The sequence below is a fragment of the Panthera uncia genome (genome assembly GCF_023721935.1).
Source record: "Panthera uncia isolate 11264 chromosome C1 unlocalized genomic scaffold, Puncia_PCG_1.0 HiC_scaffold_3, whole genome shotgun sequence".
Lineage (NCBI taxonomy): Eukaryota > Metazoa > Chordata > Mammalia > Carnivora > Felidae > Panthera > Panthera uncia.
Window position 1 is genome coordinate 98481053 of NW_026057584.1, and position 12508 is coordinate 98493560.

A 12508-nucleotide genomic window follows, 5' to 3' on the forward strand; every position below is an offset into this window, starting at 1 on the left:
CTCGATGGTCAGATACTTGAACACAAATAGAAAATTCTGACAAGGAAGCCTGGTGGGGGAAGGGGATTATGTGGTTATACATGTTTCTGAATGAGCAGAAAATGTGAAGATCTCCATTCCAACAATCTATGTGTCTATCTCTCCACTGATTCTGTGCACTCTTGATTACTTTAGCTTTTTCTTCATAAGTCTTGAAATAGGTTGGACTAATTTCTCCTGCTTTATTCTTTTTACACATTGTTTTAGTTGTTTTAGTTCCTTTGCCTTTCCATATAAATCTTAGAATAATTATGTTTATAACTAGAAAAATCTTCCTGAGATCTGGGGGTGCTCAGTTGGTTGAGTACCCAACTCTTGATTTCAGCTCAGGTCACAATCTCATGGTTCATGGGATCAAGCCCCACGTGGGGCTCCGGGCTGACAGAGTGGAGCCTCCTTGGGATTCTCTCTCTCCTCTCTTTCTGCCCTCTGCGTGCCCCCCTCGACTCATGCACATGCATTCTCTCTCTCTCTCTCTCTCTCTCTCTCAAAATAAATAAATAAACTTAAAAAAAATCTTACTAAGGTTTTGATAGGAATTGTGCTAAACCTGTATGTCAGTTTGAGGGGAATAAAAAATTTTTTGTATATTTTCTTCATTTCTTAAGATCTTCATCTATTTTTTTAATTGTCCAAATATAGATTATATACACATTTTGTTAGACTTATGTCTAAGCATTTCATTACACTTTATTATTTTTTAAAGATTTTTTTTTTCAAATTTCAGTTGTTCATTGCTGGTATATAGGGAAGCAATTGACTTTTTAAAAAAAGTTTTTATTTAAATTCCAGTTAGTTAACATACAGTGTAATATTAGTTTCAGATGTACAATTTAGTGATTTAACACTTCTATACAACACCTGTGCTCATCTTTTCTGTATTAACCTTGTATTGTATGATCTGACTATAATCACTTTTGGTTTAAAGAGTTTTGTTTTGTTTTTTGATTCATTGGGATTTTCGACATAGGCAAACATGTTACCTGTGAATAACGACAGCTTTATATTTTCTTTCCTAATGCGAATAACTTATAATTCCTTTTCTAGTTTTATTGAATTATCTAGGATTTCCAGTACAGTGTTGAATAGGGGTGCTGAGAGACAACACTCTTCCTCAAATCTCAGGGGAAACCATTCAGTTTTTACCCATTAAAAATGATGTTGCCTGTAGGATTTCTGTAGATGTTCATTATCAAGTTGAGAAAGTTGCCCCTTTACTTGTAGTTTTGTGAGTGTTTTTTTTTTTTTATCATGAATGGAAGTTGGATTTTTTCAGATGTATTTCCTTCCTCAATTGATATGATCACTTTTTTCTTTAGCCTTAATTGATTAATTAATTGATTAATTGATTTTCAAATGTTGAACCAGGCTTGCATGCTTTGAATTATTCTTAGGCTGTCAATTTGCTAATATTTTGTTGAGGATGTTTGCAGCTCTGTTCATGACAGATATTGGCCTATAATTTTATAACCTTGTAATGTTCTTGTATGGTTCTGACAACAAGGTAATGCTGGCCACATGGAATGAGTTAGAAAGTACTCCCCTTGCTTCTGTGTACTGGTATATTGCAGAACATTGATGTCACTTCTGTCCTAAGTACTTTGCATAATATACCAGTGGAATCATCTGGCTTGGTGATTTTGTTTTGAAATGTTATTAGTTATTGATTCAAAAATATAGGACTATTTAGATTATCTATTTCTCCTTGTGTGGGCCTTGTAGTTAACTATATAATTAGATTAGTATCTACCATGTTCATACCTGTTTATTGCATCAGTTCTTTGTTTCTCCTTCTCCTTACACTCCCATCTTTTTATGCTTTGTCTAGTTATAATTGATCATTTTATATGGCGTCACTTTATTTCCTTTCCTAGCATATCAACTATATATTTTTGAAACTTGTTTTACTGGTTGCCCTAGAGTTTCCAACACACATTTTTAACTCATCTAAATCCACCTTCAAATAACACCATGCTGCTTCACTTGTGGTGTGGGTACTTCATAGCACATTGTCCCAAATCCTCCTTCCTTATGACCTTTGCTGTTATTCGTTCTACTTATTCACATGCTGTAATCACCCAGCAATACATCAATACTGTTACTACTTTATACAGTTATCTTTTAAGTCCATTAAGAATAAGAAAACTAAAATATTTTATTTGGCCTTTATTTTTTCTCTGACACTTTTCTTTCTTTTTTAAAAAAAAATTAACAATTATTCATCTTTGAGAGACAGAGAGAGACAGTGTGAGTGGGGGAGGAGCAGAGAGAAAGGGAGAAATAGAATCTGAAGCAGGCTCCAGGCTCTGAGCTGTGTCAGCACAGAGCCTGATGTGGGACTCGAACTCACTGACTGTGAGATCATGACCTGAGCTGAAGTAGGACGCTTAACCCACTGAGTCACCCAGGAACCCTCTTTTTTTTTTTTTAATGCAGATCTCAGTTCCTGTTCTATATCTTTTTTTTTTTCCTGCCTAAAGCATTACTTTTTAACATTTCTTGCAAGGAAGTTCTGGTGTTGATTAATCCTTCCGGTGTGTGGGTGTGTGTATGTGGGATGCACACATGCGCTCACATCAGATAATGACTGTGTTTCCTTCACTTTTGAAGGATAATTTTGCTAAATATAGAAGTCCAGGTTTTTGTTTTGTTTTGTTTTGTTTTGTTTTGTTTTGTTTTGTTTTGTATTTATACTGTTTCTTGTTTTCTGAGAATACTAGTCCTGTGGTTAGTGTCTGTAATTAATTTTGGAAAGCTCTTGGCCATTCATTATTCCTTCAAGTATTGCCACTGCTTGATTCTTTCTTCTTCCCTCCTCATATTTTAATTATGTGTATATTGCACCTTTTGAAATTCTCTCACAGTTCTTGGGAAGTTTCTGTCTATTGAACTATCTTTAAGATATCTCATACTTGTTTCCAGTGGAGCCAATATACTGGTGAGCCCTCAAAGGCATTCTTCAGTTATGTTTCACATTTTTCCTTAACATTTTGATTCTTTATAATTTCTAAATGTATGCTTATATTTTTGAAAGTTGTCTACTTTTTTTCCTTTAGAGTTATCAATGGGTTAGTCATAGTTATTTAAAATTTTCTGTCTCATAATTTAAAAATCAGAATCATATCTGAGTGTAGTTCTGATGTTGACTTTATCTTTCATTTCATAGTAGTTTTTTTTCCCTTTTTTAAATTATTATTATTTGGCATGCTTTGTAATTTTTTGTTGTAAGTCAGACATCTTGTATGGAGCAGTAGGAACTGAGATAAACAGGCTTTAGGGTGAGGCTACATTAATCTGAGTGAATATTGGGCTGCGTTTAATATTTTACATAGTTATAGGTGCCAGAAGTTTCAAATTCTTCTGATATCTTGGTTTTTATGTCTGCCATTGACTTTGGGATTTCTAAGAATGCCTCCTCAGATAGTCTGTCTTGCAGCTCTTTTGGCTATAAAGTAGTGTTATACTAGAGTCATGTTGGTTTGGAGGTAATGTGTATGCATGCATGCACGCACATGTCAGGCTGAGTGTTCTCTACTCTTAATGAACTCTTAGTTTTTCAGCTCTGTATCAGGACTGTGACCTCCACCAGTGGTATAGCTTCCTCCACTCCCTTAATTAGAAAGGAAAGCTACAGGGACTGGCAGGGATGGGTACAGGGAGGTGGGGGTGATTCTTTCTCACCTAGGAGAAGACTCTCATAAGGGCTTTGTTATGGAGAATGCTCTGAGCATTTTAAAAGTTCTGGCTCTCCCTCAGCCAGAGCCAAGAAGGTATCTTTCTACCATGTGCATCATAAAAACCCGGTAGGATCCATGGATGAGGACCAACAAAGTATAGGGGCCCATAAGATAGCACCTCTGGAGTTTCTCACTCCCACTAGACCACTCTCGACCTCCAGCAGTCATTCAAAATTACAAAGTTTTTTACAAGTTTTTCTCTCTAGCAGCTCCTGTTCCAGTTAAGCAGATCTTGGGTATGACTGGATTCACCTATCTCTCTCTAGATTTCAGAGTGGAAGTTTGCTCTGCAAATTCAGTTCTCTGATTGATCCAGGAAAGCTCCTTACGTTTCAAATTTGTCTGCTGTTTTCTTAGAAAAATGGTAGTAACAACTTCTAAAGTCTTTACCTATCAGAGCTAAGATTGAAAGACTCCTCATTTTCTATCAGTAATTCAACAGTACATTTTCTATCATAAAACAAAGTATAAAAATTTAAAACTGATAAGAGCAGAAGGATTGCCACCCATCTACTTGAAGGGATGAAAGGAAGAAGATCCTAGAAAGTTTTATAGTGAAGCTTTTTAATAGGAGCCATGATTTTCCATGGAGGGTGAAGCCCAAATGATACAACCCAGTAAGAAAGCTAGGTAAATAAAAACTCTCATTTGCTGTAGTTTCCCATTAGCTACTTTTTATTGTCAGACAGCAAACTGGAGAAAGACAAAGAATGGTCTAGGAAATGGAAGGTATCCAGCATGTTATCATTACTACCAACCCCATTTGGTAATAGTGGCAGTATTCATCTACAGCAAGGTGATGATGACGGGAACAGTCTTCAGGAGGAAAACGCTGGCCATGGTGGGGAATTCTCAGAAGAGAGGAATCTCTGTATGCTAAAGACTACCTTGTTCGTGTCCAGGAAATGTTCAGAGTTTTGAAGAAGTGAAGAGATGATAACTAGATTGGAGAAGAAAGACAAATCTGGGAGATAGATTCCAATACCAAACTCTTGCAAGCAGGAACATGCTTGAGTTCTTCCATTTGCAGGGATTTGTGCTTGTAGTTGTTCCTCTCCTTGCAGTCCCTTCACATAATATCTCCTGTGCTACCTTTTCCCCATGCTTTGTGGTTTCTTTGAGATACTGTTTTTTTTCCTCTAAGAATTATTTCTAATAGAAATTACTCTCTTATTTTTCTGCATTTCCAAAGCATACTTTGATTCTCTCATGTACATTCCGATACATTCCACTAGGTATTATTGGATTTTATGTGTGGTTTTCTTCATTCATGAATATATTAAGAAATCAATAATTAAAGTCAAGGCATGGAAAAGTGAAACCACATAAAACATTAATATCAATTGATAAAAATTTGGCATAGTTTGTGGTAGAAGACGAAAATCACAAAAATTAATAATGGCCTATTAACAAAAGGCCATGATAGACTTACAAAGCCAAAGAGTTTAGATTTTTTTCTGCAATCTTAAGTGTCTCTAAAATAAAAAGTAACTGTATGTGCTAATTTGACCTAATAGATTCTGTAGCAACAGAGACTATATATTGTTCATCTTCATTCTTACCTTTCTCAAAATATTCTGTATACCGATAAATTACTGTTAGATTGATAAATATGTGAAACATTTTCCATGTGGAAACAAAACTGAAACCCTGAAGACTGAATGGGTTGTCCATGCTAACATAGCTAGATGGTGGTAGAAATCATGCTCTCATTCCTAGGCTAGAACTCTGTGTTACAATACGATGTGGTTTCCCCATGCTCTTCCTGTCTCTGTTCTGTATCCATGCTTGGATACAGTACAATGCTTAACACCTGCTTTCTGCTAGATGATGCATGTTAGCATATTTTCCCTGCCATATGAGTCACAAGTGATTAAGATGATGATAATCTTCATAAATGAAGGGAACAAAGCATTAGTTCTCCCTATTTACATTCAATGATAAGTCCTGGAACATTCCCTCTAGTACACATTCATGAAAGAGGAGACTGTAAATTACCCCCCCCCCAATAACAAAATATAGTAAAAGAGTGAAATGTTACTTGGTAATCTGGAATAGATGAAGGATAAATTTAGAGTTAGGAGAGTAATGTAAGACCTGTACTTAGAAATTTTGTGTCTGGAACCTTAGTAATTTGGCTCTCTCAGGTATAATTTTAATACTTTAGAGGTTTCCAAACTTCCTCCGTTCAAGGTAACTTTAGTATCTCAGTAATTTTTCATAGGGTCCCTAGGCCAAAAGAAATACTAAGAGCACTTAGGCCAAACAACTTAATAAGTATTTATGCCCTAAGAAATTAGCAGGCTTTTGAAAAAAATAATACAAATAAAATAGAAGACATTAACCACAATTAAATAAATACTATTAGCTAACTAAAGGCATATATGTGCCTGTTTATCACTGCACAACCTCTCAAGCCTCAGAATCAGATTAGCTAAAGTCACCCCCATTTCCTGTTTCTGGTTAATTTCTCATGCAGTACTTGCTTATTATCACAGTCACCAACAAAACTTGGCTTTGAAAACTATGACATAATTGAAGTGTATGCAACACTATCTAATATAAACCCTTCATTATTTAAAATTAGTAGTTTAGTGGGTGCTGTCAAATGACTAGTATCACTATGCTTTCCATGCAAATTTAACATTTTAGCATCCTTTAGCATCCCTCTGAGTTCACCATGCTATCCTAGGGAAACTTGTCACGTATCTTGGAAACTCTAAGCTTGGATTATTGTAGAATTTATCATTTATTGCAGAATTTCCTATAGAAACAAAACCAGTTTGGGTTTTTGTTTGTTTGTTTTTCGTTTTTTTTTTCCTTATCTAGAGGTTAGGATAATATTTTAAAGTAATAAAGCCATGAATATGGAATCTATGCATAACTTTTCCATATAGAAAAACACCCTAATTGTCAGGTGGTATAAAGTTTGCTAGGCAAGAACTTGGGGAAAATGTGTTCTATTTTATGTCCTGTTAATAACTTAAGTGTAAATATTTGGAGAAATATTGGTGAAAATTGTTGGTGCTTCTATAGCTCAATTTTTATCTTCCATTGATAAGACAGAGAAAGTTATTTCTGCTTACCACCAGAAAGTGTCATTTCTTAATGTTTTTGTTTTGTTTTGTTTTTTGTTTCTTTTTTGTTTTTGTTTTTGTTTTTATGCTAGAGAGAGAGAGAGTACAAGCAGGAGAGAGGGACAGGGGGAGAGGGGCAGGGGGAGAGGGAGAGGGAGAGGGAGAGGGAGAGGGAGAGGGAGAGGGAGACAGAATCTCAAGCAGACTCCATGCTGAGTATGGAGCCCAACATAGGATTCAGTCCCATGACCCTAGGATCATGACCTGAACTGAAATCAAGAGTCAGATGTGATTCTATATGCTGTGTATTATAGAAGATAAATTAATGTATATCAAATAAATATCTTGCTCCTACTCCTCCCTTGATCAATTTCTCGATAGACTTTTAGAACTTATTTTATTCACTTAAAATTTTTAAATTTTAATTAAATAAATTTGATGCCTAAATATATGTTTATTCTAAAATTTAATAGAAAAATAGAAACAAGAGGATATATATAGACATAAGAAAAAGATTTATTGGGGGATTTAAATACTGATATATATTTTTGAAACTCCCTCCAGAAAGGGAACATCAATGTATTCTTTCTCCAAAGGTAAATGAAAGTATATATTTTTCTACCTCATTACTGTCACTGAGGTTTATATGTTACAAAGAACATTATCCTTTCCCTATGTGAATTTGTGTTTCACTGCATTACTATTGAGAGTAAACTTACAATATGTTTATTAGCCTTTTATGCTTTTTCTTGAATTAATGCAAATTTTCTGCCATTACAGTGAGAACCAGGGAGTGACAGCTGGAGTACTGTTAGAAACACATGGAGCAAATTGTTATTACTTTAAACTCTAAGATTTAGTTTCTTCGGGGGCACCTGGGTGGCTCAGTCTGTTAAGTGTCTGACCTCAACTCAGGTCATGATCTCCTGGTTTGTGGGTGAGAGCCCCACATCAGGCTCTGCACTGAGAGTGCAGAGCCTGCTTGGGATTCTCTCTCCCTCCCTCCCTCTCTCTGTCCCTCCCACACTCCTGCTCTCTCTTGATCTCAAAATAAATAAATTTAAGAAAAAATAGATTTCATTTCTTCAGCAGAAACAATTGATTCAATCACCCAAATCACTTTAAAGCATTTCCTTATTTTAAGTTTTATTTATTTATTTTGGGAGAGAGAGAGAGAGAGAAAAAACACAGAGAGAAAGCGCATGTGTGTACATGTGCATGCATGGGCAGGGGAGGGGCAGAGAGAGAAGGAGAGAGAATCCCAAGCAGGCTCTATGCTGTCAGTGCAGAGCCATCTGTGGGGCTCTAACCCACAAACCAGGAGATCATGACCTGAACTGAAACCAAGAGTCAGATGCTTAACCGACTGAGTCACCCAGGTGCCCCAAATATTTACTGGCTTTTGTGTACCTCTGCTGCTGCTCAGCAGCTGTGTTATATTTGTCCATTCTCTGTTCACTCTTGCCATCCTTCTAGATGATCATCTGAGATTTTACCCACTCTTGTCAGATCTCCAGCAACTACACCTTAGCTGAAGATCTCGCATCCTGTTCTACTGAAGACATTGTAGCAGTTAAAAGGGACCTTCCACAGAATGCATTATTTCAACCCACGTAATCATATTTGTGGTGATCTAAAACTTTCTGGTTCACAACACATAGATGGTCCACACTTCCACCCAAAGGCAACACCTTCGGTTGTGCAGTGGATCCTACTCCCACTAGGTTCCTGAAGTGTATCACTCCATCAAGTTTTGCCTTTCTTTCATTTTTAGGCATGCGTGTGATCTTTGTATTCAAAACTGCTGCTTTTGTCCAATCTTAAAGCAACAAAAGTAACCAAATATCCATATCATGTTTCTCCTCTTTATATACAAAGCATCTTTTTCCCCCTTTACAACAAAACTCCTTGGAATACTCATCTAAACTCATTGATTCTAATTCTTCTCTTCATATTGTTCTTTGAGCCCATTCTACTCAGACCTATTGCTCCTGTCACTGTACTCAAATTGCTTCTTCAAGAACAAGAGTGAATTCTTATTTACTAAATACACCAGTCACCTTTTATTCTTCATCTTGCTTAATCTATCTGTAGCACTTTCCTCTCCACCCTAGAACACATTTTTAACTTGTATTCCAGACTCTCCTGGATTTCCTTGTATATTCTGACCATTCATATTCAGTTTTCCCATTTCCTGGGCTCAGTTAACCAGCACTGTCTTGTCCTTGGATTTCTTGTGATTTTTTTTTGTTGTTTGTTTGTTTGTTTCATTTTGTTTTTTTTTTTATATATACACACTTACAAATATCATTCAATCACATTTTGTTAAGTGCAGTTTCTACTGTAAAGACGTTAATATGTGTATCTCTAAAGTGGATTTCATCCTGACCCAAAGACTTATAAAATCCACTTTCTACTTGACATCAGTACCTGGTCTTCTACCAGGCAACTCAAAAGAAACATGCCCCAAGCTGAGCTTTCAGACTCTAACATGTCACTGCTACATCCTTTCTTCTTATAGTCTTTGCCATCTCAGTTTAAAGAAACTCCATTCCTTATTTCACAATTCTGTGGAATTGGATCTGTTACCTCCTTTCTTTCTAGAAGCCAAAATATGCCTGATACAACATAAGTTCTCAATATGAGAGATTGAATGAATGAATGGATCTTTTGAAGGATTATAGATCTTATTAAGTATAAATGCCCCTCTTTGTCCTTGTCCTCTTAAATGTATTTAACTGATGTTCCCTCTGCTCTACCAATGATACTAACATACCTGCTTGTGTGTGTGTGTGTCTGTGTGTGTGTGTGTGTGTGTGTGTTTACATGAATCTCTTATACACTTTTTTCCTTCTTTACTACCAATATTTATGAGTCATTTTTTAGGTTTAACTCCTTTAAATAGGAAACAAGATCACATTTTTAAAGCCCCATCTGAGACTAAGCACTTAAATCATTAATTTTTAGATATTATTTCATTGTGATTACTGAGATGTTGAAGCTATTTCCTAACAATATATTTTATGTTTTCTACTTTCTCTGCTTTAAAAAAAAATGGTATTCTTATATTTTGATTAACTCGTGCAGTTTTCTTAGTTCCATTTTTTTCTTTAGTGTTTTAAAAGTTTAACATCTCAATACTTTGAAGTGTTTGCACTTGGAATTTAACATCTGTATTTAACATTTGCTATTTCTATGTAATGCTTTATGTTAATCATTTTCTTTGTATTTTTATCATATAAATCAAGAATCCTAGCATTTATTTTATTTTTTTCTTCCTCCTACCTCCTGCCATCTCTTACACCAGTAGGCTGAAAACCTATTCTACATTGAGATCATCAATAAATTAAATTTACTTTAAAGTTGTCATTTTTTTAAAATGACTCTTATTTAAGCCTAAGTATAAATTACTTAGTTTAAGTATAAATTACACTGTATAAAATATACTGTTTTAAGTATAAAACAGTATAAATTACACTGTTTTTATTGTTTTTCACTATTTCTTGTAAAATATTTTATTTAGAGTCATTGTTCCTTTTTTTCAAAACGTCCTCTAGTAAATTGTCCAGATGGGTGATGGGTAAGAAATGTTTTATATTTGGGCATGCTTTATTTATTTATTTTTTTAGCTCCCATAGTTCAATGTTAGTTTGATTTAATACAAAGTTATAGTTAAATCTTTTTACTTCAGAAATATAAAGACATTCCTTCAGAATCTTATATCAAAAGTTATTAATGAAGATTCAGTTGACTCTCTGTTGGTAATCAATTTAATAGTGGTTTCTAATCCCATGCCATCCCATGGAACTTCCAGTGAAAAAACTTTTAAATTCTAAAATTTCATTTGTATATGAAAGGCATGGATTATTTTCAATGTACTTTTCTTATCTCGGCTTGGCAATGAAAATGTAAGGACTTATGTTTCCTCTTCCATTCTAGAGATTTTATTTTCCTTAGAGAGAGAGAGAGAGAGAGAGAGAGAGAGAGAGAGAGAGAATGAACATCAGAGCGGGGTAGAGAGGAAGAAGGAGAGAGTATATCTGCAGCAGCTTCCATGCTCAGTGCAGATCTCGATGCTGGACTTGATCCCATGACTCTGGGATCATGATCTGAGTAGAAATCAAGAGTCTGACACACAACCAACTGCGCCACCCAGGCATCCCTAATTCAAGAGAATTTTTTAAAGTATTTCTTTGTATATCTTCCTACCTACTCTCCCTATTGTCTGCTGTCCCATTTGTACATAATAGGTACTTCTGGATGATGGAAATGTATCCTCTGTGTGTATTAAATTTAATTTTATTCTTTTTATTTCTTTCTCTTACAAACACACACACACACACACACACACACACACACACATGGGATTCCTTGTATAATCTTCCAGCTCATCAACTGACTCTATTTAGCAGGGTCCTTTTTAGCTTATCTTCTGTTGTACCACTCCCCCTTACCCAATTTTGATTTTTATTTTATGATTTTCATATTTTTCACTTCAAAGATGTTCTCTCAGATCCTTTCATATCAATATCTGTATCAATATTTCCATAGTACTTTTTGTCTGACCTCATGTTTTGATATTAACAACACAAAGTTGATTATATACAATTAATTTTATTCTCTGTTTCATGTATACATAACCTGTTTGTTCAGCCAGCTTATAAATCATTCAGAGACACTTAATATAATTTTGTTCTTTTTGTTTTCACTTTCTTAGTTCTTCTTACTTTAATACAAGATATACATAAGGATTCATTTCTTCAAAAGCAGGAGCCTCCTCCTCTATTTGCTTCCTTGGGTCCTCTATTTGTACTCCTGAACATAAACCTTCCTTCCCCATCCTAGAAGCACATGAATCTCTTGTTTTTGTCCTCCCCTCTGAGCTCCTAAACCTCTGGAGGTCTGTCTTGTCTGTTTTGGCCTGAGTTTTCCAGCATCATTCAAATAATTTGAAAGAATTGGAAAGATTGATTACAAATAACATTCAGCACAAGAAATAGTGCTCAGTAAACTCAAAGCCTCACTTGTCCAAATAGGATTTAATTTTCACTCACAGTCATACATTGACAGCAACACTATTTTCCAGGAAGAGCAGGGTTATAACACAAGTCAGAATCATTATCTTGGGAGAAAACACAGAGCTTATAGTCTCTAAGGAAACATTTTTGTTACTCAGTTATTTTATTTATATTTTAAAAACTGTCGAGATAGCATATGACTTATTCATATTAACAATAATGAGTATAGCAATTTATATCATTGAAATACCATTGTGAGCTAAACAGAACCATATGATGAGCAATAACTTTTTGTTTTATATATATATAAATATATAATAAATATATTATATAAATATAATATAATATATATATATTATTCTCTAACCCAATATGGGGCTTGAACTTGCAACCTCAAGATCAAGAGTTGCATGCTCTACTGACAACCAACCAGGAACCCCTAATGAGCAATAATTTTAAATATGGACATTCAAAAGAATGTCATTCAGATAGAATCCATTTTGGTAGGATGTCAAAGAGACTGCCAGACCCACAAAGGATGATAAAAAGAACCTGAATTTACCCATTTATGTTGCAATTATTAAACATTTGTATGCAAGGAGAACTTAGAGCTCTGACAGAGATATTTGATTTTGCA

The 12508-nt window shown here is 34.9% G+C and overlaps 1 long non-coding RNA gene across 1 annotated transcript in view; it reads right to left on the reverse strand.

Moving 5' to 3' along the window:
- Nucleotides 1-4453: 4453 nt before the first annotated feature.
- Nucleotides 4454-12508, reverse strand: part of LOC125911675 (uncharacterized) — a 59744-nt gene continuing 51689 nt past the window's right edge. Inside the window, exon 3 of the long non-coding RNA XR_007454408.1 lies at nt 4454-4716. This is a non-coding gene — a long non-coding RNA (uncharacterized LOC125911675). The remainder of the gene's footprint in view (nt 4717-12508) is intronic.